We start from the raw sequence: 24,161 nt of genomic DNA on the forward strand, positions 1-24,161 counted from the left end.
GCAAAAGAAGAAAGAATAGAAGAAGAAGAGGAAGAAGATATGGAGGAGATGGAGGGGTGTGTGTATTCGGTCATATGGGTGGGATTGGGTGGGAAAGAGATGTTGAATTTTGAAGGTAGGTAGGTGTATGGATGTGAGTGGTAAATGGAAAACAGAAGGGATGACCATGAATGGAGAGAGAGAGAGGGTGAGGTAGGTGGGGATCCTGTGAGGTCCACAAATCCTAAGGTGTCAAGGAATTGTATCCCTGCACCAATTAGGCATGTAAAATGCCTTTGCATGCAATTCTGGCGTTTAAACGCTGAATTGATGCTTGTTCTGGGCGTTCAGCGCCCAGATGCAGCATATTTCTGGCGTTGAACACCAGCCAGATGCTTGTTTCTGGCGTTCAGTGCCAACTTTCCTCACTGTGCATTTCTGGCATCTGAACGCCAGGATGCTGCTTGTTTCTGGCGTTCAACGCCAGATCCATGCTCTGTTCTGGCTTTGAACGCCAGCCAGATGCTCCTTACTGGCGTTTAAACACCAGTAAGATCCTCCTCCAGGGTGTGATTTTTCTTCTGCTATTTTTGATTCTGTTTTTAATTTTTTGATTTATTTTGTGATTCCACATGATCATGAACCTAATAAAACATGAAATAACAATAAAATAGGGGTGAGAAGAAGTGAGTGGAGGTAGGTGGGGATCCTGTGTGGTCCACAGATCCTGAGGTGATCCTGTGGGGTCCATAGATCCTGAGGTGTTCAAGGATTTACAACCTTGCACCAAATTAGGCATGCAAAATGCCCTTGCACACAACTCTGGGCTTTCAGCGCCAGATTGGTGCTTGTTCTGCGCATTGAACGCCCATTTGTTGCCCATTTCTGGCGTTGAACGCCAGAACCATGCTTGTTCTGGGCGTTCAGCGCCAGCTCTTCTCCAGGGTGCAATTCTGGCGTTCAAACGCCCAGATGCTGCCCATTTTGGGCGTTCAGCGCCAGAACCATGCTCTGTTCTGGCGTTGAACGCCAGCCAGATGCTTCTTACTGGCGTTTAAACGCCAGTAAGGTCTTCCTCCAGGGTGTGATTTTTCTTCTGCTGTTTTTGATTCCGTTTTCAATTTTTATATTTATTGTGTGACTCCACATGATCATGAACCTAATAAAACATGAAAGAACAAGAAAAATAGAATTAGATAAATAAAAATTGGGTTGCTTCCCAATAAGCACTTCTTTAATGTCAATAGCTTGACAGTGGGCTCTCATGGAGCCTCACAGATGTTCAGAGTATTGTTGAGACTTCCCAACACCAAACTTAGAGTTTGGATATGGAAGTTCAACACCAAACTTAGAGTTTGGTTGTGGCCTCCCAACACCAAACTTAGAGTTTGACTGTGGGGGCTCTGGTTGACTCTGTTTTGAGAGAAGCTTTTTATGCTTCCTCTCCATGTTTACAGAAGGATGTCCTTGAGTTTTAAACTCAAGGGAGTCCTCATTCAATTGAAGGACTAGTTCACCTCTGTCAACATCAATTACAGCTCTTGCTGTGGCTAGGAAGGGTCTTCCAAGGATGATGAATTCATCCTCATCCTTCCCAGTATCTAGGACTATGAAATCAGCAGGGATGTAAAGGCCTTCAACCTTTACTAACACGTCCTCTACTTGTCCATAAGCCTGTTTTCTTGAATTGTCTGCCATCTCTAATGAGATTTTAGCAGCTTGTACCCCATAGATTCCCAGTTTCTCTATTACAGAGAGGGGCATGAGGTTTATCCCTGAACCAAGGTCACACAGAGCCTTTTCAAAGATCATGTTGCCTATGGTACAAGGTATTACGAACTTTCCAGGATCCTGTTTCTTCTGAGGCAATGTCAGTTGATCCAGATCACTTAGTTCATTGGTGAACAGGGGAGGTTCATCTTCCCAAGTCTCAATACCAAATAATTTGGCATTCAGCTTCATGATTGCACCAAGAAACTTGGCAGCTTGCTCTTCAGTAACATCCTCATTTTCTTCAGAAGAGGAATACTCATCAGAGCTCATGAATGGCATAAAGAGGTTCAATAGAATCTCTATGGTCTCTAGATGAGTCTCAGATTCCTTTGGTTCCTCAGAGGGAAGCTCCTTATTGATCATTGGACGTCCCAGGAGGTCTTCCTCACTAGGATTCACGTCCTCAACCTCCCTTACAGGTTCGGCCATGGTGGTTATGTCAATGGCCTTGCACTCTCCTTTTGGATTTTCTTCTGTATTGCTTGGGAGAGCACTAGGGGGGATTTCAGTGATCCTTTTACTCAGCTGGCCCACTTGTACTTCCAAATTTCTAATGGAAGACCTTGTTTCATTTATGAAAATTACAGTGGCCTTGGACAGATCAGAGACTAAGTTTGCTAAATTAGAGGTATTTTGTTCAGAGTTCTCTGTCTGTTGCTGAGTGGATGATGGAAAAGGTTTACTATTGTTAAACCTATTTCTTCCACCATTATTAAAGCCTTGTTGAGGCTTTTGTTGATCCTTCCATGAGAAATTTGGATGATTTCTCCATGATGGATTATATGTGTTTCCATAAGGTTCACCCATATAATTTACCTCTGCTATTGCAGGGTTTTCAGGATCATAAGCTTCTTCTTCAGAAGATGCCTCTTGAGTACTGTTGGATGCAGCTTGCATTCTATTCAGACTCTGAGAAATCATATTGACTTGCTGAGTCAATATTTTATTCTGAGCCAGTATGCCATTCAGAGTATCAATTTCAAGAACTCCCTTCTTCATAGGCGTCCATTACTCACAGGATTCCTCTCAGAAGTGTACATGAACTGGTTATTAGCAACCATGTCAATGAGTTCTTGAGCTTCTGCAGGCGTTTTCTTTAGGTGAATGGATCCATCTGCAGAAGTATCTAATGACATTTTAGCCAATTCAGATAGACCATCATAGAATATATCCAGGATGGTCCATTCTGTAAGCATGTCAGAAGGACACTTTTTGGTCAGTCCTTTGTATCTCTCCCAAGCTTCATAGAGGGATTCACCTTCTTTCTGTCTGAAGGTCTGAACATCCACTCTAATCTTACTCAGCTTTTGAGGAGGAAAGAACTTGGCTAGGAAAGCCTTGACCAGCTTATCCCAAGAGTTCAGGTTATCCTTAGGTTGAGAGTCCAACCATACTCTAGCTCTGTCTCTTACAGCAAAAGGGAAAAGCATGAGCCTGTAGACTTCAGGATCTACTCCATTAGTCTTAACAGTATCATATATCTGCAAGAATTCAGTTAAGAACTAAAAAGGATCTTCAGATGGAAGTCCATGAAACTTGCAGTTCTGCTGCATCAGAGAAACTAATTGAGGTTTAAGCTCAAAATTGTTTGCTCCAATGGCAGGAATGGAGATGCTTCTTCCATGTAAATTGGAATTAAGTGCAGTAAAGTCACCAAGCATCCTCCTTGCATTATTATTATTTCCGGCTGCCATCTCCTCTTCTTGTTCTAAAATTTCTGAAAGGTGCTTGCTGGATTGTTGTAATTTAGCTTCTCTTAGTTTCCTCTTCAGAGTCCTTTCAGGTTCTGGATCTGCTTCAACAAGAATGTTCTTGTATTTGCTCCTGCTCATATGAAAAAGAAGGACAGAAAAATAATAATAACAATAGGGATCCTTTTTACTACAGTATAGAGGTCCTTGTGTGAGTAGATGAATAAATAAATAGAAGGATATGAGAGAGAAAGAGAATTTTCGAAAATAATTTTTGAAAAAGAGTTAGTGATTTTTGAAAATAGTTTTTGAAAAAGGTTAGTAATTTTTCAAAAATTAAAATCAAAAATTAAAATAATTAGTTAATTAAAAAGAATTTTTGAAAAAGAGGGAAGATATTTTCGAAAATTAGAGAGAGAGAGTTAGTTAGGTAGTTTTAAAAAAGATAAGAAGCAAACAAAAAGTTAGTTAGTTAGTTGAAACAAATTTGAAAATCAATTTTGAAAAGATAAGAAGATAAGAAGTTAGAAAAGATATTTTAAAATCAAATTTTCGAAAAAGATATGATTTTGAAAAAGATAAGATAGAAGGATATTTTCGAAAAGATATGATTGAAATTAGTTTTGAAAAAGATTTGATTTTTAAAATCACAATTAATGACTTGATTCACAAGAAATCATAAGATATGATTCTAGAACTTAAAGTTTGAATCTTTCTTAACAAGCAAGTAACAAACTTGAAATTTTTGAATCAAAACATTAATTGATGATGTTATTTTCGAAAATAAAGATAAGAAAAAGATTTTTGAAAAATATTTTTAAAATTTTTGAAAATAAGAAAAATGAAAAGGATTCGATTTTTTGAAAAAGATTTTGAAAAAGATAAGATTTTTAAATTGAAAATTTGATTTGACTCATAAAAACAACTAGATTTTAAAAATTTTTGAAAAAGTCAAATCTAATTTTCGAAATTTTAAGAGAGAAAAAGGGGAAGATATTTTTTTTTATTTTTGAATTTTTAATGATGAGAGAGAAAGACATGAAAATGATGCAATGCATGAAAATTTTGGATTAAAACAGTGAATGCATGCAAGAATGCTATGAATGTCAAGATGAACACCAAGAACACTTTGAATGTCAAGATGAACATCAAGAACTTATTTTTGAAAATTTTATATGCAAAGAAAACATGCAAGACACCAAACTTAAAAATTTTTCATGTATAGACACTATGAATGCAAGAATGCATATGAAAAATAAGAAAAGACACAAAACATGAAAACATCAAGATCAAACAAGAAGACTTACCAAGAACAACTTGAAGATCATGAAGAACACTATGAATGCATGAATTTTTCGAAAAATGCAAGATGAACATGCAATTGACACCAAACTTTAAATCTGACTCAAGAATCAAACAAGAAATATAAAATATTTTTTTATTTTTATGATTTTATGATTTTTTTGTATTTTCTTTTAATAATTTTTTTTTCGAAAATCATTTTGAAAAAGAAAAATAAGGATTCCAAAATTTTTAATATGAATTCCAGGAATCTTATGCTCTTTAGTCTAAAGCTCCAATCAAAGGGTCAGGCATGGCTTAATAGCCAGCCAAGCTTTAGTATGTAACTCAGACATGACACGCCTGACATTCCCTACCAAGAAGAATTAGACATGGCTTTACAGCAAGTCAGGCTTCAATATGCTTCATGAAACACTAGAATTCATTCTTAAAAATTCTGAAGAAAAATATATTTTTGAAAAGAAATTTTTTTTTTTTTCAAAAACAGATGAGAAATTTTTCAAAGGTTTTTGAAAAATTTTTTGAAAAGAAAACGAACGGAAAATTACCCAATCTGAGAAACAAGATGAACCGTCAGTTGTCCAAACTCAAACAATCCCCGGCAACGGCGCCAAAAACTTGGTGCACGAAATTGTGATCTCAGGCAACGGCGCCAGAAACTCTGTACGCACGTCTTAATAAATCGTTTTTCATTCACAACTTCGATACAACTAACCTGCAAGTGCATTGGGTCGTCCAAGTAATAAACCTTACGTGAGTAAGGGTCGATCCCACGGAGATTGTTGGTATGAAGCAAGCTATGGTCATCTTGTAAATCTCAGTCAGGCGGATATAAAATAGTTATGGAGTTTTCGAAAATAAATAATAAATAGATAGAAACTAAGGATAGAAATACTTATGAAATTCATTGGTTAGAATTTTAGATAAGCGTATAAAGATGCATTCGTTCCTCTGAACCTCTACTTTCCTGCTGTCTTCATCCAATCAATCTTACTCCTTTCCATGGCTGGCTTTATGTAAGGACATCACCATTGTCAATGGCTACTTTTAATCATCTCTGGAAAATGGTCCGATGCGCTGTCACTGCATGGCTAATCGTCTGGAGGCATCACCCTTGTCAATGGCTGCATCCCATCCTCTTGTGAAAATGGTCCAAATGCTCTGTCACAGCACGGCTAATCATCTGAGGTTCTCGATCATACTGGAATAGGATTCACCCTCCTTTTGCGTCTGTCACTATGCCCAGCACTTGCGAGTTTGAAGTTCGTCACAGTCATTCAATCCCATAGTCCTACTCGGAATACCACAGACAAGGTTTAGACTTTCCAGACTCTCATGAATGCCGCCATCAATCTAGCTTATACCACGAAGATTCTAATTAAGAGATCCAAGAGATACTCATTCAATCTAAGGTAGAACGGAAGTGGTTGTCAGGCACGCGTTCATAGGGAATGATGATGATTGTCACGTTCATCACATTCAGGTTGAAGTGCGAATGAATATCTTAGAAGCGGAATAAGTTGAATTGAATAGAAAAACAGTAGTACTTTGCATTGATCTTTGAGGAACAGCAGAGCTCCACACCTTAATCTATGGAGTGTAGAAACTCTACCGTTGAAAATACATAAGTGAAAGGTCCAGGCATGGCCGAATGGCCAGCCCCCAAAACGTGATCAAAGATGATCCGAAGATCATAAGATGTCTAATACAATAGTAAAAAGTCCTATTTATACTAAACTAGTTACTAGGGTTTACAGAAGTAAGTAATTGATGCATAAATCCACTTTCGGGGCCCACTTGGTGTGTGCTTGGGCTGAGCTTGAATGTTACACGTGCAGAGGCTCTTTCTGGAGTTGAACGCCAGGTTGTAACATATTTCTGGCATTCAACTCTGGTTTGTGACTTGTTTTTGGCGTTTAACTCCAGACAGCAGCGTAGAACTGGCGTTCAACGCCCTTTTACGTCATCTAAACTCGGCCAAAGTATGGGTTATTATACATTGCTGGAAAGACCTGAATGTCTACTTTCCAACGCAATTGGAAGCGCGCCATTTTGAGTTCTGTAGCTCCAGAAAATCCATTTTGAGTGCAGGGAGGTCACAATCCAACAGCAACAGCAGTCCTTCTTCTACCTCTGAATCTGATTTTTGCTCAAGTCCCTCAATTTTAGCCAGAAAATACCTGAAATCACAGAAAAACACACAAACTTATAGTAAAGTCCAGAAATGTGAATTTAACATAAAAACTAATGAAAACATCCCTAAAAGTAACCAGATTCTACTAAAAACATACTAAAAACAGTGCCAAAAAGCGTATAAATTATCCGCTCATCACTTAGTCAGGCAAACAGTAAAAGATGGTTGTTGGTGTAAAATGCATAAGTAGTAAAAAGAAAGTAAAAACAAAGCTAATAAACAGAATTGGAGTAAAACAATGATGAGAAAATAGTTAAGGTCTCGTAGATGTTTACTTTTCCGGATTAAAACATCTTACCAACTATTTTAACAACGAGTGATTCATTCTATGGCAAATCATAAGTGATTAAAACCTAATCTCTTAGCGATTTAATCTCCTCTAATACTACTAAAACGCCACAGACAAGGTTAGTTAATTCAGATCAAAGGGTGAAGTTCAGAAAACTAGTTTAGCACCACAAAAACCTCAATTACTCAAAACTAACCGGATTTTATGTCACATATCTAATTAGCCTAGGTAAATTGTAGTTTAGGAGGAGTGTTTTCAAGCTGTAGCTCAAGCGAGATACCTCTCTCGAGAATCACAAGAGCTTATGTAGAATAAGATTCAAACTCTCGTTCCACCCAGATTCATAAGATTAAGAACGAAAATAATACCTTAAAATTGAATCAAACATAAATTAAAATAGAAGAATAATAATCTTAGTCCATAGAAATAAACAGAGCTCCTAACTTTAACCAAGAGGTTTAGTTGCTCATAACTTACAGAGAAAAAATGTGGAAGTGAGGAGTCCCCCTCCCAGAGGAAAGATCGAGTGTGTTCCCTAGGGAGGAAGGAAGTCCCTTATTTATAGTAAAAACCTCTAAGACTAAACCTAGAATTCAAATTTATACTAAATCAAAACAAAATCAAATCTAGATCAAATCAAATCTTTTAATTGAAACTCGAATTCTAAACCTAAAAGATATTATTTGTAATTAAAATTTACAAAAAGAAAATAAAAGAAGCTAAGAAGTGCTAAATCCACTTGAGAGGCCCAAAGAGGAGTGATTCGGGCTGCTGGGGGTGTTTTACTTTAATAATGGGTATTAAATGCCCAAAGGGGAGTGTAACGATGCTGATTCTGGCCCCCTTGCTGGCGTTCAGCACCGAGAGTTACTCCTTCTTGGGTGCTAAATGTTAGGCTCAGCGTTTAGCGCTAGATTTGGCAGTGATTCCAGAAAAAAAGGTATCGACTATTATATATTGTTGGAAAGCTCTGGAAGGTAGATTTCTAACGTCGTTAAGACCGTGTCAATTGGACCTATGTAGATTAAGTTATGCTCGTTGGAACGCTAGGAGTTTAGGGTTGACAGCATCTACTATCCTTTCTTCGTTGTTGTACAAAACTCTGCCAAATTCGCCCGAAATTCACCTGAAATCATAAAAACACCACAGAAACTCAAAGTAGCATCCAAAGAGGATTTTTACACTAAAATATAATAAAATTTAATAAAATATAACTAAAAACAACTAGAAAATGAGGGGTAAAAGGGTATAAGATGCTCACGCATCACAACACCAAACATAAACCGTTGCTTGTTCTCAAGCAACCAAAACAATATAGGACCAAAGAAGAGAAAATGCTTAAGACTTTGAGTTGTCAATGAAGCTCAGGTCTTATTTATGGAATGAAGCTTATGACACTCTATTTCTGAATAGCTTTGGCATCTCACTACCCATTGAAGCTCAGGAATATCAACATCCCTTGGAACTAGAACTCGAATGATATTATAGATTCTCTTATTTAGGCTCTAATTGTTTCTTAAACATAGCTTTTTATTTTCCTTGTGCTTTGCACCTTTGAGCCTAGTCGTGACTCTAAGTGCTTTATTTTCAAGCTTAGCTTGATACATAAACACCACAAGCACTTAACTGGGGGAACCCTTTGGATTCGACTTTTTAATTGCTTTTATTCCCATACAGTGGTGCTCAGAGCCTTAAGCATACTCTTTAACAGCATTGGGTCACGACTTTAAATGTTCAGTCTTAAGGATTACTTGACACTTTCACACCACAAGCATATAGTTAGGAAAACCACTCTTTTGAGCTTTTAGACCAATTTTTACCCTCCTAACCATTGATGCTTAAAGCCTTGGACCTTTTTCTTTTGATATTTCTTTTTAGAGTAAACTACTATTTCCACCCATGAAAGTTGAAAACGCTGACATATCTACCCATAGAAAAAGGAAATTACCATTTGTACCCATGAAATATGGGTTCCGCACAACAAAATTATCCAAACACTAAAAAATTACCTAAAATCTCTAAATTACCCTTATCTTCACCACCACACCACCTCCTTCACCCAATCACCTTTCTAACCCTAACCCTCTTCACCCTACCACTACCCCTCTTTCCCTTTCTAATCTCAAATTCCACCACTACCCCGTTCACCCACCACCACCCCTCAAGCTCTTCACTCAATGCTGGCGTCCGCTACCCCCTGCAACTGTCACCAGAACCCTCGCCCTCGTTCACGGATTTATCGGCGAATCCAGCTGGTTCCTCCAGCTCACCACCATCTACTTTGCCAAGGCCGGATTCGCCACCTGCACCATTGACCATCAGGGCCACGGCTTCTCCAACGGCCTCATCGCCCACATCCCTGACATCAACCCCATCGTCGACGACTGCATCGCCTTCTTCGACGAATTCTGCTCTCGCTTTGATCCTTCTCTTCCTTCCTTTCTCTACTCTGAATCCCTCGGCGGTGCAATTGTGCTATTAATTACTCTCCACTGCCGTGACTTCCCAGAAAATGTCTCATTCGTGAACCGAGCGTGAGCTCTGATTATGGTGTCGTCCTCTTCGGGGGTGAAGGCCTGATGCTCCACCTGCGGGGAGATTTGGTTGCACCATCGGAGCCTGCAAAAAATAGGTTGGTTCATGAACCTGTAATAAAGAACAAAGCAAAAGAAAATCAGGGGAGAGGTAGATATAACAACGGCAGAGATCAGGCAACGACGGTGGTGGTTCTACAACGCAAAAAGAGGTAAGAGGGTTGGCTATGGCGGCGATAAGGTAGCATGAAGAGGAGGATCTCTGATGCAGTAGGCTCTGGTTCGAGGCCGATCGTGATGGTGGCGAGGAGAAGCTAGCGCGGTGCTCCTGGGCTCGGCATAGGTCTACGACGTTGCTAGCGGAGAAGGGGGTGAACAGTGATGAGGTGGGTGATACGGTGGTATGTAGTTGATGTTGAAATTGGGTGGCTGAGAAAATTGAGAGAGAGAGAGAGAGAGAGAGAGAGAGAGAGAGAGAGAGAGAAAGGAGGGAGGAGATGATAGTGGTGGAGAGAAGGGTAGTTTAGGAATTTTTATTTAATTTTTCAGGGTTTGGATAATTTTGCTTGCAAAAACAATTTTTTATGGATACAAATGGTAATTTTCATCTTTTATTGGTAGATATGTCAGCATTTTTAACTTTCGTAGATAGAAATAGTAGTTTACTCTTCTTTTTATTTTCTTTTCTTTTTGCTGTTTGTTTTGCTTCAAGAATCAATCTTTTTATTTTTTCAGAGAATCAATAATATTTCCTAAGTTCTTATTCCTCAAGAACCAATGTTCTTAAATTCAACATCAAATATGCATAGTTAATTCATACATTCAGAAAATAGAGATAAGTCCACCACATCAAAGTAAATAGAATAACTCATAATATAACTCAAGATCTTATGCATCTTACTACTTCTTTTTCAAAAAAAAATTTCTTTTAAGCTTAGTGGGTAATACATGAGATATCTTCTAACCAAAAAAATTTTGAAAATAAACTACTAAAGTAAAGAAATCCTAAGAGTGATCATGCAACTAGAAAAGAAAGCAGATAAAAAAATGAAATACTAAAAAATAGAAAGAAAGGGAGAATGAAAACTCAACCACCTCAGTGTTGGTGGCTGCTCAGGCTGTGCTCTTCTATGGATATGATTCACCTCCCTTTAGTGCCATTGATGATAATATAAACCTAGAGCTCGCTCTGCAACACCAAACTTAAAAATTTTTCTTGTCGCCAAGCAAAGAAAACTGAAAATGGAAGGGACATGAACAGCACATGGATGAGTAAAAATAATGCAAAAGAAGATAGGAGTGATTGAAGGGAAAATTTTAAAATTAAAAAAAAAATTTTTGAAGATTTTCTGGAATTCAACGCCAAGAATGGGTCTTGAATGCCCAAAGGGGACCAAAATTGGTCTTGGTTGGCTCCCTTGTGGACATTTAACGTCCAAGCTTCCACTCCCCCCTGGGAGCTAAACGCTAGACTGGCGTTCAACGCCAGCAGGGGACATCCTCCAGGGTGTTCTGTTTTTCCTCTTGTGCTTTCCTGTTTCTGTTCTAAGCGCTATACATGATCACAAACATTAGAAAACCTAGGAAAATTTATGAAAATCAATAAAAATAAAAATCAAACTGAAATAAAGCTAAAGGATACTCATGGTTGAGTTGCCTCCCAAAAAGCGCTTCTTTAGCGTAATTAGCTTGACGGTTGTTCTTGAATTTTCTTCCTCTTCTTCCAATTGGTTAAAAGAAATGACTTCCAGGGAAGAGATGAGAAAATTAGTGCCATTGGATCAGAGTTCCTCCTATAAAGCCTTCTATTATTATTATCAATTTGATTTGCAGTGCTTGTTGGGGTAGGAGTTGGATTGCTTTTTGTTGACCTTCTTTCTTTCATGGATGTGGTCTTTTGTTCCTTGGTCACAATCCCCCTTTTCAGTGCTTTCTTTGATTATCTTCACCACTCTGAAGTCAGGACTTAGGTGTTATATCATGAGTAGAGTGTACCTTCATCAAAAATCCCTTGAATTGGTGGTTCAATGAAGTCACCCACTATGTAGCTCTCTATTACATTGGAGTGTAGATTCCCATAATTTTTTTTTCCCTTACGACATTCTTTGTTCGTGCATCTTCTTCTTCTTCCATGTGTGAGGGTAGAGAGTTCTCTGATTCACTGGGATATGGACTCCATTGAATGATTCCCTCACATTCTTTTTTAGGAATTTACAATGCTTCTCTTGTGAGGGAGTTTGCTTGTTCCTCTGTCCAATGCTTGGTATCACCTCCACATGCCCCTCTACATTTTTGACACTCATTCTCATATAATGTATGTAACTTTAAGTGGCATCCCCTAATTCTTTTATGGTAAGCTCTAAAGTTGATAGATCTTGATAAGAAGATGATGATTCTTGATATGAATAATAAGATGGTGGCCCTTGATATGAGTAAAAGGGGTGTGGTTCTTGGTATAGATAGAGAGGTGGTGGCTTTTGGTATGAGTAAGCAGGGGATGAGGATAGAAATTTTTGAAAAATTTCATCTGTTATTTGCTGCAGTTCTTGGCAGACAAGATCAAAAGATGATGGTTCCTAATATGAACAAGAAGATGATGGTTTTTTATAGGGATATAGAGGTGGTGGTTCTTGGAATGAACATGGATATGGTGATTCTTGATATGAGTAAGGAGATGATGGTTCTTGATAGATGGAATATGGAACATTGACATCTCTTTGCTCTTGACCTTGCCAACTAAAATCTGGGTAGTTCCTTCATCCACAATAATATAAATCACCTCTTGCATGTGAGTAATAATCCCTGTGATCTCTTTCCATTATTTTTCCTCAACACAAAACACCGAACAAAATTAAATGCACCAGGTGGTAAACAGAAAAGCAAAAAAAAAACAGAAATTGTTTTTTCTTATTTTTTTCAAAATTTATAAAAAAATAAATGGAGAAGAAAATAAAATAACTAGGGGACACCAAACTTAATTTCAAAAATTAAGAAAAAAAATTTTAACTAAAAATTCGAAACTAAATAAAAAAAAGTATTTAAAAATTTTTTGAAAAATTTTAAAAAATTAGAAAAAAAGGAGTTTAAATTTTTTGAAATTCAAAAAAAAAAGAAAATACTAAAGAAACACCGAACTTAAAATTTGAATTTAAATGAAAATAAATTAAATGAAACAAAATTTGAAACTAAAGAGAAAGATAAATAAGATAAAATTCAAAAATTAAGGAAAAGATAATTAAGATAAAAATCAAAAATCAAGAAAAAGATTAATAAGATTGAAAATCAAGGAAAACAAATAAGATGAAATTCGAAAGAAATAAAATAAGATAAAGTAAGCAATTAACTTAAAGACTCGAAAAAAGAATGTAAGAATTAATCTAAAATTTTTGAAAATGAAAAAGAAAAGGTTTTATTTATTTTTTTTTGGAAATTCGAAAAGAAAGAAAGAAAGAAAAACAAAAGGAACACCAACTTAAAATTTAAATTTAAATAAAATATAAGATAACTAACACAAAATTCGAAAATCAAAAAGAAGATAATTAAGAGAAAAATCGAAAATCAAGAAAATTAAGCAAGATAAAATTCGAAAATCAAAAGGAAAGGTAATTAAACAAGCACTACTAAAAGACACCAAACTTAAAATTAAAAATTAAAAGAAAATAAATAGGAACAAAGAATTCGAAAATAGAAAAAATAAGAAAAAAAATCGAAACTTAAAAGAAAAAAGTAAATAAATAAGAACAAATGAAAAAAATACCTAATCTAAGCAACAAGACAACCGATAGTTGTTAATCACAAACAATCCCTGGCAACAGCGCCAAAAACATGGTCCGCGAAATTAGATTTTATACAACTTCACCGGCAAGTGCACCGGGTCGTCCAAGTAATATCTCAGGTGAGTGAGGGTCAATCCCACGAGGATTGTTGGATTGAGCAAGCAATAGTTATCTTACTGGACTTAGTCAGGCAAACAGTTAAAGATGGTTGTTGGTGAAAAATGCATAAGTAGTTAAAGGCAAGTAAAAAAAAAAGCAAATAAACAGAATTGGAGTAAAACAATGATGAAAAAATAGTTAAGGTCTCAGAGATGTTTACATTTCCAGATTAAAACGTCTTACCAACTATTTTAACAATGAGTGATTCATTCTATGGCAAACCATAAGTGATTAAAACATAATCTCTTAGCGATTTAATCTCCTCTAATCCTATTAAAACGCCACAAACAAGGTTAGTTAATTCAAATCAGAGGGTGAAGTTTAGAAAACTAGTTTAGCACCACAAAAACCTCAATTACCCAAAGCTAACCGGATTTTGTGTCACGTATCTAATTAGCCCAGGTAAATTGCAGTTTAGGAGGAGTGTTTTCAAGCTGTAGCTCAAGCGAAATTGCTCTCTGGAGAATCACAGGAGCTCATGTAGAATAAGGGTCAAACTCCCGTTCCACCCTAATTCATAAGATTAAGAACGAAAACAACACCTTAGAATTGAATCAAACATAAATTAAAATAAAAGAATAATAATCTTAATCCATAGAAATAAACAGAGCTCCTAACCTTAACCAAGAGGTTTAGTTGCTCATAACTTACAAAGAAAAATGTGAAAGTGAGGATTCTCCCTCCCAGAGAAGAGATTGAGTGTGTACCCTAGGGAGGAAGGAAGTCCCTTATTTATAGTAAAAACCTCTAAGACTATAGAATTCAAATTTATACTAAATAAAAAAAATCAAATTTAGATCAAATCAAATCTTTTGATTTGAAACTTGAATTCTAAACCTAAAAGATATTGGTTGTACTTAAAAATTACAAAATGAAAATAAAATAAGCTAAAAAGTGCTAAATCCACTTGAGAGGCCCAAAGAGGAGTAATTCAGGCTGCTGGGGGCGTTTTACTTCAATAATGGGTGTTAAATGGCCAAAGGAGAGTGTAACGATGCTGATTCTAGCCCCATTGCTGGCGTTAAGCGCCAAAATGGGGTTCAGCGCCAAGAGTTACTCCTTCTTGGGTGCAAAACGCTAGGCTCCATGTTTAGCGCCAGATTTGGCAGTGATTCCTAATGAAAAGTATAGAATATTATATATCTTTGGAAAACTCTAGAAGTTGGCTTTGTAATGTCATTAAAATCGCATCAATTCGACCTTTGTAGCTCAAGTTATGATCATTAGAACGCAAGGAGGTGAGAGTTGACAGCATCTACTATCCTTTATTAGTTGTTGCACAAAACTCTGCCAAATTCGCTCGAAATTCACCTAAAATCATAAAATACCAAAAAAACTCAAAGTAGCATCTAAAGAAGATTTTTGCACTAAAGTATAATAAAACATAATAAAATCTAACTAAAAACAAATAGAAAATGAGGGGAAAAGGGTATAAAATGCTCACGCATCATTGAGTTATCATCATACTTAACCCAAGGATATAGTTCCTGGCACACTCTCAACATTCAACAAGTTAATCATTCCTTTCTGAGTCCTTAACTCATCATAACCATCATCAATTTCTATTTTCTCAAATTTACCATCAACTATCATCACTCTCAAGTCCTCTTAGCCATCCCCAATATAGTATTCCGCCCGCTCACCCACAACTTCATAACCTAAGTCTCAGTCTTCTAAACTCATAACCAAAAATACCTCTTTTAATTCACATATTGTGTTCTTCCTTGATTCAAACTATGAATACTAGCAAAAAGATTCTAAACAAGTGTTATGAAAGTTTGCAAGCTTACCAGGAAGGTAAAGCAGTTAAAAATAGGATTTTAGATGAATAACATGGCTTGTGCGTACGCACAGGGTTGTGCGTACGCACGCACCAGAAGGGTTTTCTCAACTTGTGCATATGCATAGAGGTGTGTGTATGCACACAAAGTAAAATGTTCTATTTTATGTGTAAGCATGAAAATGTGGGGACGCCCTCAATAGAAGGCTCTTCCCAGCTTGTGCATATGCATGATGTTGTGCGTACGCTCAACTTGCAAATTTTACAGGGTGTGCGTATGCACAGCCCCTATGCGTACACACGAGTCATAACACTAGTGCTGCTCAGTGTGTTGGCACAAGTGTGTGCGTGGGCACTTAAACCAGAACTTGCAATTTTCTGCAACATCACAAAATTCAGATTTTTGACACCAACTTCAAACGATCATATCTTTTTTTACAAAATTTTGATTTCCACAAAATCTAAACCATTTTAAAGCTATTTAAATTATATTTTATTTGATATAAAATTCAATCATTTTCAAAAACTTAAGCACAAGATATGATCCACCAAAGTTGGCCCAAAATCCGTTATTAGCAAAAACCTTAAAACTCAATTTTTACCAAAACTCTCAATTCAAAACCAATTATTCCACATACAAAACAGTCCCAATGTACCTAAATTATGTTCCTTTACTCTACAATCATTCCACAATCTATCAACATGCAATTTTATCAATTTCATCCAAAAATTCCAACTTATATATCTCCAGTTCTCAATTATTACAACCCAAAACATCATTTCACTATTCTCAACATTTATTAACATCAACAACCAATACAAATCCTCATCAACATCAGTTTTTATATTTCTCATCAAGTAACATCAACATTAGCAACCATTATCAACATTCATATTACTACAATCCTCGTAAACACTCATCAACATCAACCAACATCATCTTCAACCAACTCAACAATTATCAATTCATACAATAATTAAACCACATTTTCACCATTCCAAACCATCAAGTCCATTGTTCTCCAAAGTAATTTCACCACACATAGTACACATGCACACATGCTATTTGGAAATGATTAAGAAGGGTTTGAGAAATGTTTGGATGGCTCCCGAAAAGGGTGTCAGAGTCCGAGTTTTAGAGGAGATGCTGCCAAAATTTTTATAAAAATCGAAAAGCTTCATTTAAAGTGATTATTTAAAAGTATTTTCTTTTAAAGATTATATGTTTTAAGTTTGATTTATTTAGAAAAGAATAAATTATGTATTGCGTTTAAATTATTGATGAACGGAATAGTAGGAGTGATAATGATGAATGATGGACTTAATATTATAATGAGATATGAACTGGTATGAATTGATGATGAAAATGAACTAAAAGTAATGAGACTTGCAAAATTGTTGACCCTCTGTACGTAAGATGTGACCGGACACTTTAACTCCCCGGGTTCTCCCATGGGCATGCATATATATATATATGAATTTGAGTTTGGGGCTTTGTCTCTCCCCATGGATGAGTTTGGAATTTTTTCCATGGATAATATTGAGCTTAGGGATGCGCGTACAGAGAGACTGTCCAACGGTTAGCTACTAGGACATGTCGGATTGGCTGTATAACCAACAGATGAGCTCATTAGCCATAGGACAAGCATACATCATATACATTTGTAGGTTTTGCTTGGGTGTACATTGTTTGGTTTGCCTATCTATTTAACTATGCTTATCTTCTATTTAGTCTACTTGCTGTATTTACATCCTATCAGTGTCTTCCTTGTTTGTATTATATGTGTGTGTAACTGAGAGATCCCTTATGCTGGTGATGGTGAAACTGAGGGTTATTTTCCTGATGCGATGATTTGATTGCTGATTTGGTTGAGTTGCTTGATTTGGGGGCGCTGTAATTGGTTTCTGATTGAGGTATTAGTAAAGTATGAAAAATTAAGTTGGTTCAGCATAGACTTAATGAACCTATACTTGGAACAGGTTGGTCATTCATATAGTCTAGGAAGCTGATTAAGATTTTTTTATAAGAAAAGAATGGTTTTGGATTTCTGAAAAATTATATATTGTTTCTTTGAAAAAGGTTTTGGTTGATTAGCCGTTGGTTTTCAAAAGATTCGTAGGACGAATGATAAAATCAATTCTTCTCTTTATACATATCTTCTTATGACAATTATTAAACCCTTTACTGAGAACCCTTTCGAGGATGATGTTCTCACTCCCCTAAAGAATTTCTTTTTCTATGACAGGTTCAGGAAGCTTTGACACAAAGCCGCGATCGAACTACGGAGCTTTATGTATATATATGTTTTCATTTTCTGTATTTGATTTAGTCTTAGATTTTATTTTACCCCTCGTCATTTGTCATTTTGAGATTTTAGAGGGGCATGACTTATATATTAAGAAGTTTTGAATAAGTCTATGTATTTATTATTACGTGAATATGATATGTGATTATGTGATTTTAAAGTTAAGACATTTCGTTTTCATAATTAAAGATTCGGTTCATATTCGCGAAGGCTCAATATTAAATAATATAGTATTAAATTAAAGGATTAGAGGTAAGTAATGCTTGAACTTTTAGTACGATCATAAGATGTTAAAAGTAAGGGTGTTACACTTAGATCTGTAGGACAAGTGATGGTGGAGATGTTGTCATACATGTGAAGCTTTTTCATGAGTTGTGGATCAAGTTTGATGCTGCAGGGAGGGTGAGGGAGATAGAGGAAATGATGGTGGTAGAAGGGGATTGTGACGGCGGATAAAAATGGAGGATAGAGGCAGAAGAGGAGGGAGCGGCTATTACATTATTAGGGTTAAGGATTGGGTCTGAATATAAAAGATGAAATGTGAGGAGTATTTATAGAATTATTAACAAAAATTTAAAAATTGGTCATTTTTATCGAACAAAATGTATTTTATATGAATATAACTTTAATTTTAAAGTTTTATAATCAATCTTGTTAGTGTCCGAATTTTTCATAATAAAAAATAGTTATTTATTCGTATCATGTGAGAGTAAAGTTAATAAGATACTAGTAGACTATAGTAGTACTGAACAATAATTATTTGCTTCTATAAACAAGAATCGCGTTTATTTATTTGCTTCTAGGAAAGCATATTAACATGAAAGATTAAGACAAAAGGCTAAAAATTCTCCAGATGTGCCGCCTTGGTGCCCCAATGAGACGGCAGAGAAGTTAAAGGAACAAACATGAAAAAGGAACCATCCAAACAACTACAACCCCACCCATTTGCCCCACCTTCCCAAATCCCAATTGTTTGAAGTTTATAGTAAACAATAAAATTGATATTCGACAATATTTTTATTGGGCATTTAATCTTAATAAACTTTTAACATTCGAGAAGTTTTTGATAATTATTTTCATGAGTTAAATTAGTTTCTCTACTATTTTTAATATGCATATTGGATAAATAAATAAACTTTTATTATAAGATAATTAAATATTTAAAAAATGTTATTATAAAATAAATCAATCCAAAAAATACCATAAAAAAAAATAAATTGTCATTTCTATTTTTAAAATGTCACTTTAAAATTTAGTTCGGTAAAATTTTTACTTTTTAAGAAGTGTAGCATTTATATTTGGTAAATTAAATAAAAAATGACCTTTAATAAACACAAGCAACAATAATTACATTTGATAAAATAATTTTTAAAGTTTAAAAATATTATAAAAGACATAAATTTAAGCATTAAATTTAAAAATTAGTTAATATATAAGATTATATTAGACTTTTAAATTTTAAAAAATACAAGCCAAACTTTAAAAAGCTCCACTTTAGGTACTTTTAAAAGTACCTCGATCTTTTAAAAATTACAAATACAAATACATGGTCTTTTTGATTTACCAAATACAAAATGAAAATTATGTGTCACTTTTTTTAAAAAGCTTTACCAAAAGCCCAAATATGATCATACATAATTTTTTTATGTTATATATTTGTATAAATTTATGAAAAAAAAATAGTAACATTATCAAAATAAAAATGTCAATATCTATTCACTAAAAAGTTTCATTTCAAACTTTTGTAGTAATAAAAATTTGAGCAATACCCGATAATGTATGAACACTAACACGGATATGGGACACGACACAACACTAGATACACAGATACACAAATTTTAAAATCATATAAGACACGAATACACAAAATATATATAAATATAAAATATTTTTTAGATAAATTATAATGATATTTTGATATTAAAATATAAAATAATTTTTAACTATTTTTAATGTCTTATTTTAATTATATAAAGTATTTAAAAAATCTTTTATTTTAATAAACAATAATATATATTATTTCTAAACTCATTTCAAGAATACATGTTAAGAATAAAGTTAGACAAGCTAACACGTAATGGTATTTAGATGTCAAAGCGTGTCCGAAAAAAAAATTATTTTTTATTAAGACACAGTTAATTGGACACAGTAGACACGCGTATCGGACAAATATCAATGAATGTTGTATTCAAAATGTGTCTGACACACGAACACAACAAATCAGCAAAGTGTCTGTGTTTCTCAAAACTAATATCTCAAATCAGTTTTTAAGAAACTCTTGGTCAAACAATTTAATCTTCAAACAAATTTTAATTACTGAATTCGTTTATAACTTTCTATTATTTTAGACAAATCAGTTTTCATATCAAATTTCGATTAAAAGTTATAGCAATCGATCATGGTCGCTATTTAATAAAGACATAACAGTTCGAAAATCTAAAAAACTTTTAAATTATTTATATAAATGCCTTTATATGCATGAATAATATGATATGGGGACTCACTTGTCTAACAAAATAAAAATTTGAGAATTAATTTGGTGATTAAAATTTATTAAGGATTAAAATATCTGATTAAAAATTTCTATAGAACTTATTTCTGATATTACTCTAAAATTTGTTAAGACTAATTAATTTAATTCTAAGCTTGCTATTATGTACTTTGTATTAGTATATTAGGTGACATTTGATTCTAAAAATAGGACATGACATGATATTGAGAATAAACTATAAAAATTTAGTATTTTTATATTGTATTTAGTAATAAATTAAATATAAAAAAATAAATTATAAAAATTTAATTTATTTTTTTCACTAAAAAATTTAAGAAAAAGAATAATAATAAAAAATAATAAAAAAATATATTATATCCCTTCTGGAAACAAACGCAAACCTCTGTACTGTGGGCTAATCTTTGTGATCATCATCTACGGAAACGGGAGAACACCAATGCTTTCCAATTTCTATTATGGATCCAGCTAATTAATTATAAATTCACAAAATATTTATCCCATTCTGCATTGATCAACACTCACTTAGCAAGATTAAGAAAGTTGAAGGGGCAGTTAAAAAAATGATATATTCTAAAAAAAATTAGATTGCGGTAAAATTAATTTGTTTAAGTAATTGAAAATTTCAATTCATAATTTATTTTTAAATAAAAAATATACACTCTTTTTCCCAACCCTAACCACCAGTAATCTCCTTCTCCCAAACACACAAACACGGCAAAAAGAAAGAAAAGAGAAGAGGGAGAGAAACGGAGAAGAAGGATAGGAAAGAGAGGAAGGAGCCGTGCTAGCACTATTGGGTTCGTTGCCGTTGTAGCGTCGTCGTGCCGTCGGGAAGCCAGAATGGTGAAGAGAGAGGAAGACCGCATCAACTCACCGCGAAGCCAGCGCCATCGTCATCCTCATCATGGGTCTTCACCATCGCGTCATGCCACCGCCGCCACCATTGAGCTTGCCGTCGTCGCCATTGAAGCCGAAGGGAGAGAGAGTTCGCGAAGAGAGAGAGAGAGAGAGAGAGAGAGAGAACCACTGTCAGTAAAGGTTTTGCCTTTGGTTTCAGTTCTTTTGAATTCTGGAAACATTATCGTCACTACATGGTTGTTACCGTTGCCGTCCCCAAGCTTCTGGTCGCTACTGTCGCTTGGGATAGTTATCGGAGCTGCTATCAGATCAGCTCAAAGGTCGCTGCTGCTTCGTTCTTTTGTTGCAGTAAGTATCTCTATTTCGGGAACCTCGCCATTAGTATTCTATTGTATGTTATTAAGGATTTCGCGATATTGATGATTTAGGATTGAGTTATCAAGGTTGCATGTCGCAATTAAAGTTGTTTCTGTTGTTGCGGAAGTAAGCGGAACTGTGGATGCAGCTGCTACTGTTGTGGGCTGAAGAATAAACAGATTTGTCGCGTTAGAATCGCTGCGAATTTAATTCCTAGCGGTAATGGATTGTTTCAATGAGAAAATATTTTGAGATTTGAATACCTAACAAATTTAGTAGATTTGTGCAAATGGATGAATATCTTTAATGAAAATGATTTTCTACTATGATTAAAGGTTATGTTTGTTGGTGATTGGTTGATTTCTGAATTTCTGGTAAAATTAATTGAACATTGATTTTTGGATTTTAAATTGAAAATGATAATGATTGGTTTTTGAATGATAGACATAGAAATGTTAAATTGAAATACTGGTTTTGTTATGTTGAGGTTGAAAAGAGGAAACTTGTGATGGGTGGAAAACTCCGGTTAGGGGAGGTGCTGCCAAAACTTTTCAAAGAATTTGAAGTTGTTTTGGTTATAATTTTGAAAATAATTAGTTTGGTTTGGATTAATTATCAAAAGAGATAAGCTTTGAATACTTTTAAGGATTTTTAAGGGAATCGGATTTTATGATTTGGTGGATTTGTGATTTTAACTTATTTGGTTTTTAATATCAAAGAAAAGAGATTTTATTAACTAGCTAAAGATTTTAAAAAGTAAATTAATTATGAATTCAAAGGCTTGGGGATATGAGAGTAAGTTGAGGTTTTTAATGGAATTAAATTATGAGTTGAGAAAAAGAGAGTTATTTTAAGAAATATGATGAAAAAATATGTGGTGTTTGATTTGGAGGTAAGTTGTTTGAAGGTTATGCTTGAAATTGAGATGTGATTAGCGATATTTGGTTTTGATTGAGGTCTGATGATGATTTCAAGATTGAAAGAGAGGATAATGATTAAGTATGATCGAAGTATGGTGATGACTAACGATGATTATGAATAAGAATGGATCAAAATGTATCAATTGAGTAGGCTTGATTTTGGTTGATTGTGAATGAGTGGATTGAAGTGGTTTGAGATTATTTTGTTGAGTTAAAAACTGTTTTGGCTTATGAACTTTTTGAAAGTTGATAAATTCTATTTTTGGTTAAAAACTGATTTTTGGCCAACTTTGGCGGGCTGTAACTCAGTCCTCGGAAATGAAAAATTTTACAAAACTAAATTTTTATGAAAGTTTATTTATCAATATTTTCAACGGTTCAAGAATGATTGAAAAATGAATTTTGTGAAAAAAGTTATGAAGCTTTGAAAGTTGGGCTGAAAAATTGGTTTTTACAGCATATCAGCTTTTTCACATTCTGATACGTCCTGCGTACACGGAACTCATCGTGCTTTCTTTAAAGTTGGCCACTGCCAACACTCATACGTACGTGACTTTGTCATGTTTACTGGTGCACAAATTGTGAATCACACTTTTCACAACTCGTACCACTAACCAGCAAGTGCACTGGGTCGTCCAAGTAATACCTTACGTGAGTAAAGGTCGAATCCCATTGAAGCAATCTATGGTTATCTTGTAAATCTTAGTCAGGAAGTCAATTATTTTTATCAGTTGAATTTCAAATAAACAAGAGAGCATGGATTAAAGGTTACTTGTTATGCAGTAATGGAGAATATGTTGGAGTTTTGGAGATGCTTTGTCTTCTGAATCTCTGCTTTCCTCTGTCTTCTAATTCACGCACGCACGTCCTCCTATGGCAAGCTGTGTGTTGGTGGATCACCGTTGTCAATGGCTACCTTCCATCCTTCCAGTGAAAACTACGCTCACGCGCTCTGTCACAGCACGGCTAATCACCGGTTGGTTCTCGATCCGGTTGGAATAGGATTTACCATCCTTTTGCGTCTGTCACTAACGCCCAGCCTTCAGGAGTTTGAAGCTCGTTACAGTCATTCAATCCTTGAATCCTACTCGGAATACCACAGACAAGGTTTAGACTTTCCGGATTCTTATGAATGCTGCCATCAGTTCTAGCTTATACCACGAAGATTCTGATTAAGAGATCTAAGAGATACTCATTCAATCGGATATAGAACGGAGGTGGTTGTCAGGCACACGTTCATGGTTTGAGGAAGGTGATGAATGTCACGGATCATCACCTTCATCATAGTTAAGCGTGAATGAACATCTTAGATAGGAACAAGTGTGTTTGAATGGAAAACAGAAATACTTGCATTAATTCATCGAGACACAGCAGAGCTCCTCACCCCCAACAATGGGGTTTAGAGACTCATGCCGTCAGAGAATACAAAGTTTTGATCTAAAATGTCATGAGATACGAAATAAGTCTTCTAAAAGTTGTTTAAATACTAAACTAGTAGCCTAGGTTTACAAAAATTGAGTAGACTATGATGGATGATGCAGAGATCCACTTCTGGGGCCCACTTGGTGTGTGCTGGGGCTGAGATTTAAGTGAGTCACGTGCAGAGGCCATTTGTGGAGTTGAACGCCAGTTTTTGTGCCAGTTTGGGCGTTCAACTCCAGCTTTTGATCCTTTTCTGGCGCTGGACGCCAGAATTGGGCAGAGAACTGGCGTTGAACGCCAGTTTACATC

General features: G+C 35.2%; 1 non-coding gene across 1 annotated transcript; it reads left to right on the forward strand.

Moving 5' to 3' along the window:
* Nucleotides 1-2,943: 2,943 nt before the first annotated feature.
* On the forward strand, nucleotides 2,944-3,050 carry LOC148561431 (small nucleolar RNA R71). The gene has a single exon (XR_015886939.1). It is a non-coding gene; the product is annotated as a small nucleolar RNA R71 (small nucleolar RNA).
* Nucleotides 3,051-24,161: the final 21,111 nt, after the last annotated feature.

This window comes from Arachis ipaensis, chromosome B6 (assembly GCF_059453495.1).
Source record: "Arachis ipaensis isolate K30076 ecotype BB chromosome B6, ASM5945349v1, whole genome shotgun sequence".
Classification (NCBI taxonomy): Eukaryota; Viridiplantae; Streptophyta; class Magnoliopsida; order Fabales; family Fabaceae; genus Arachis; species Arachis ipaensis.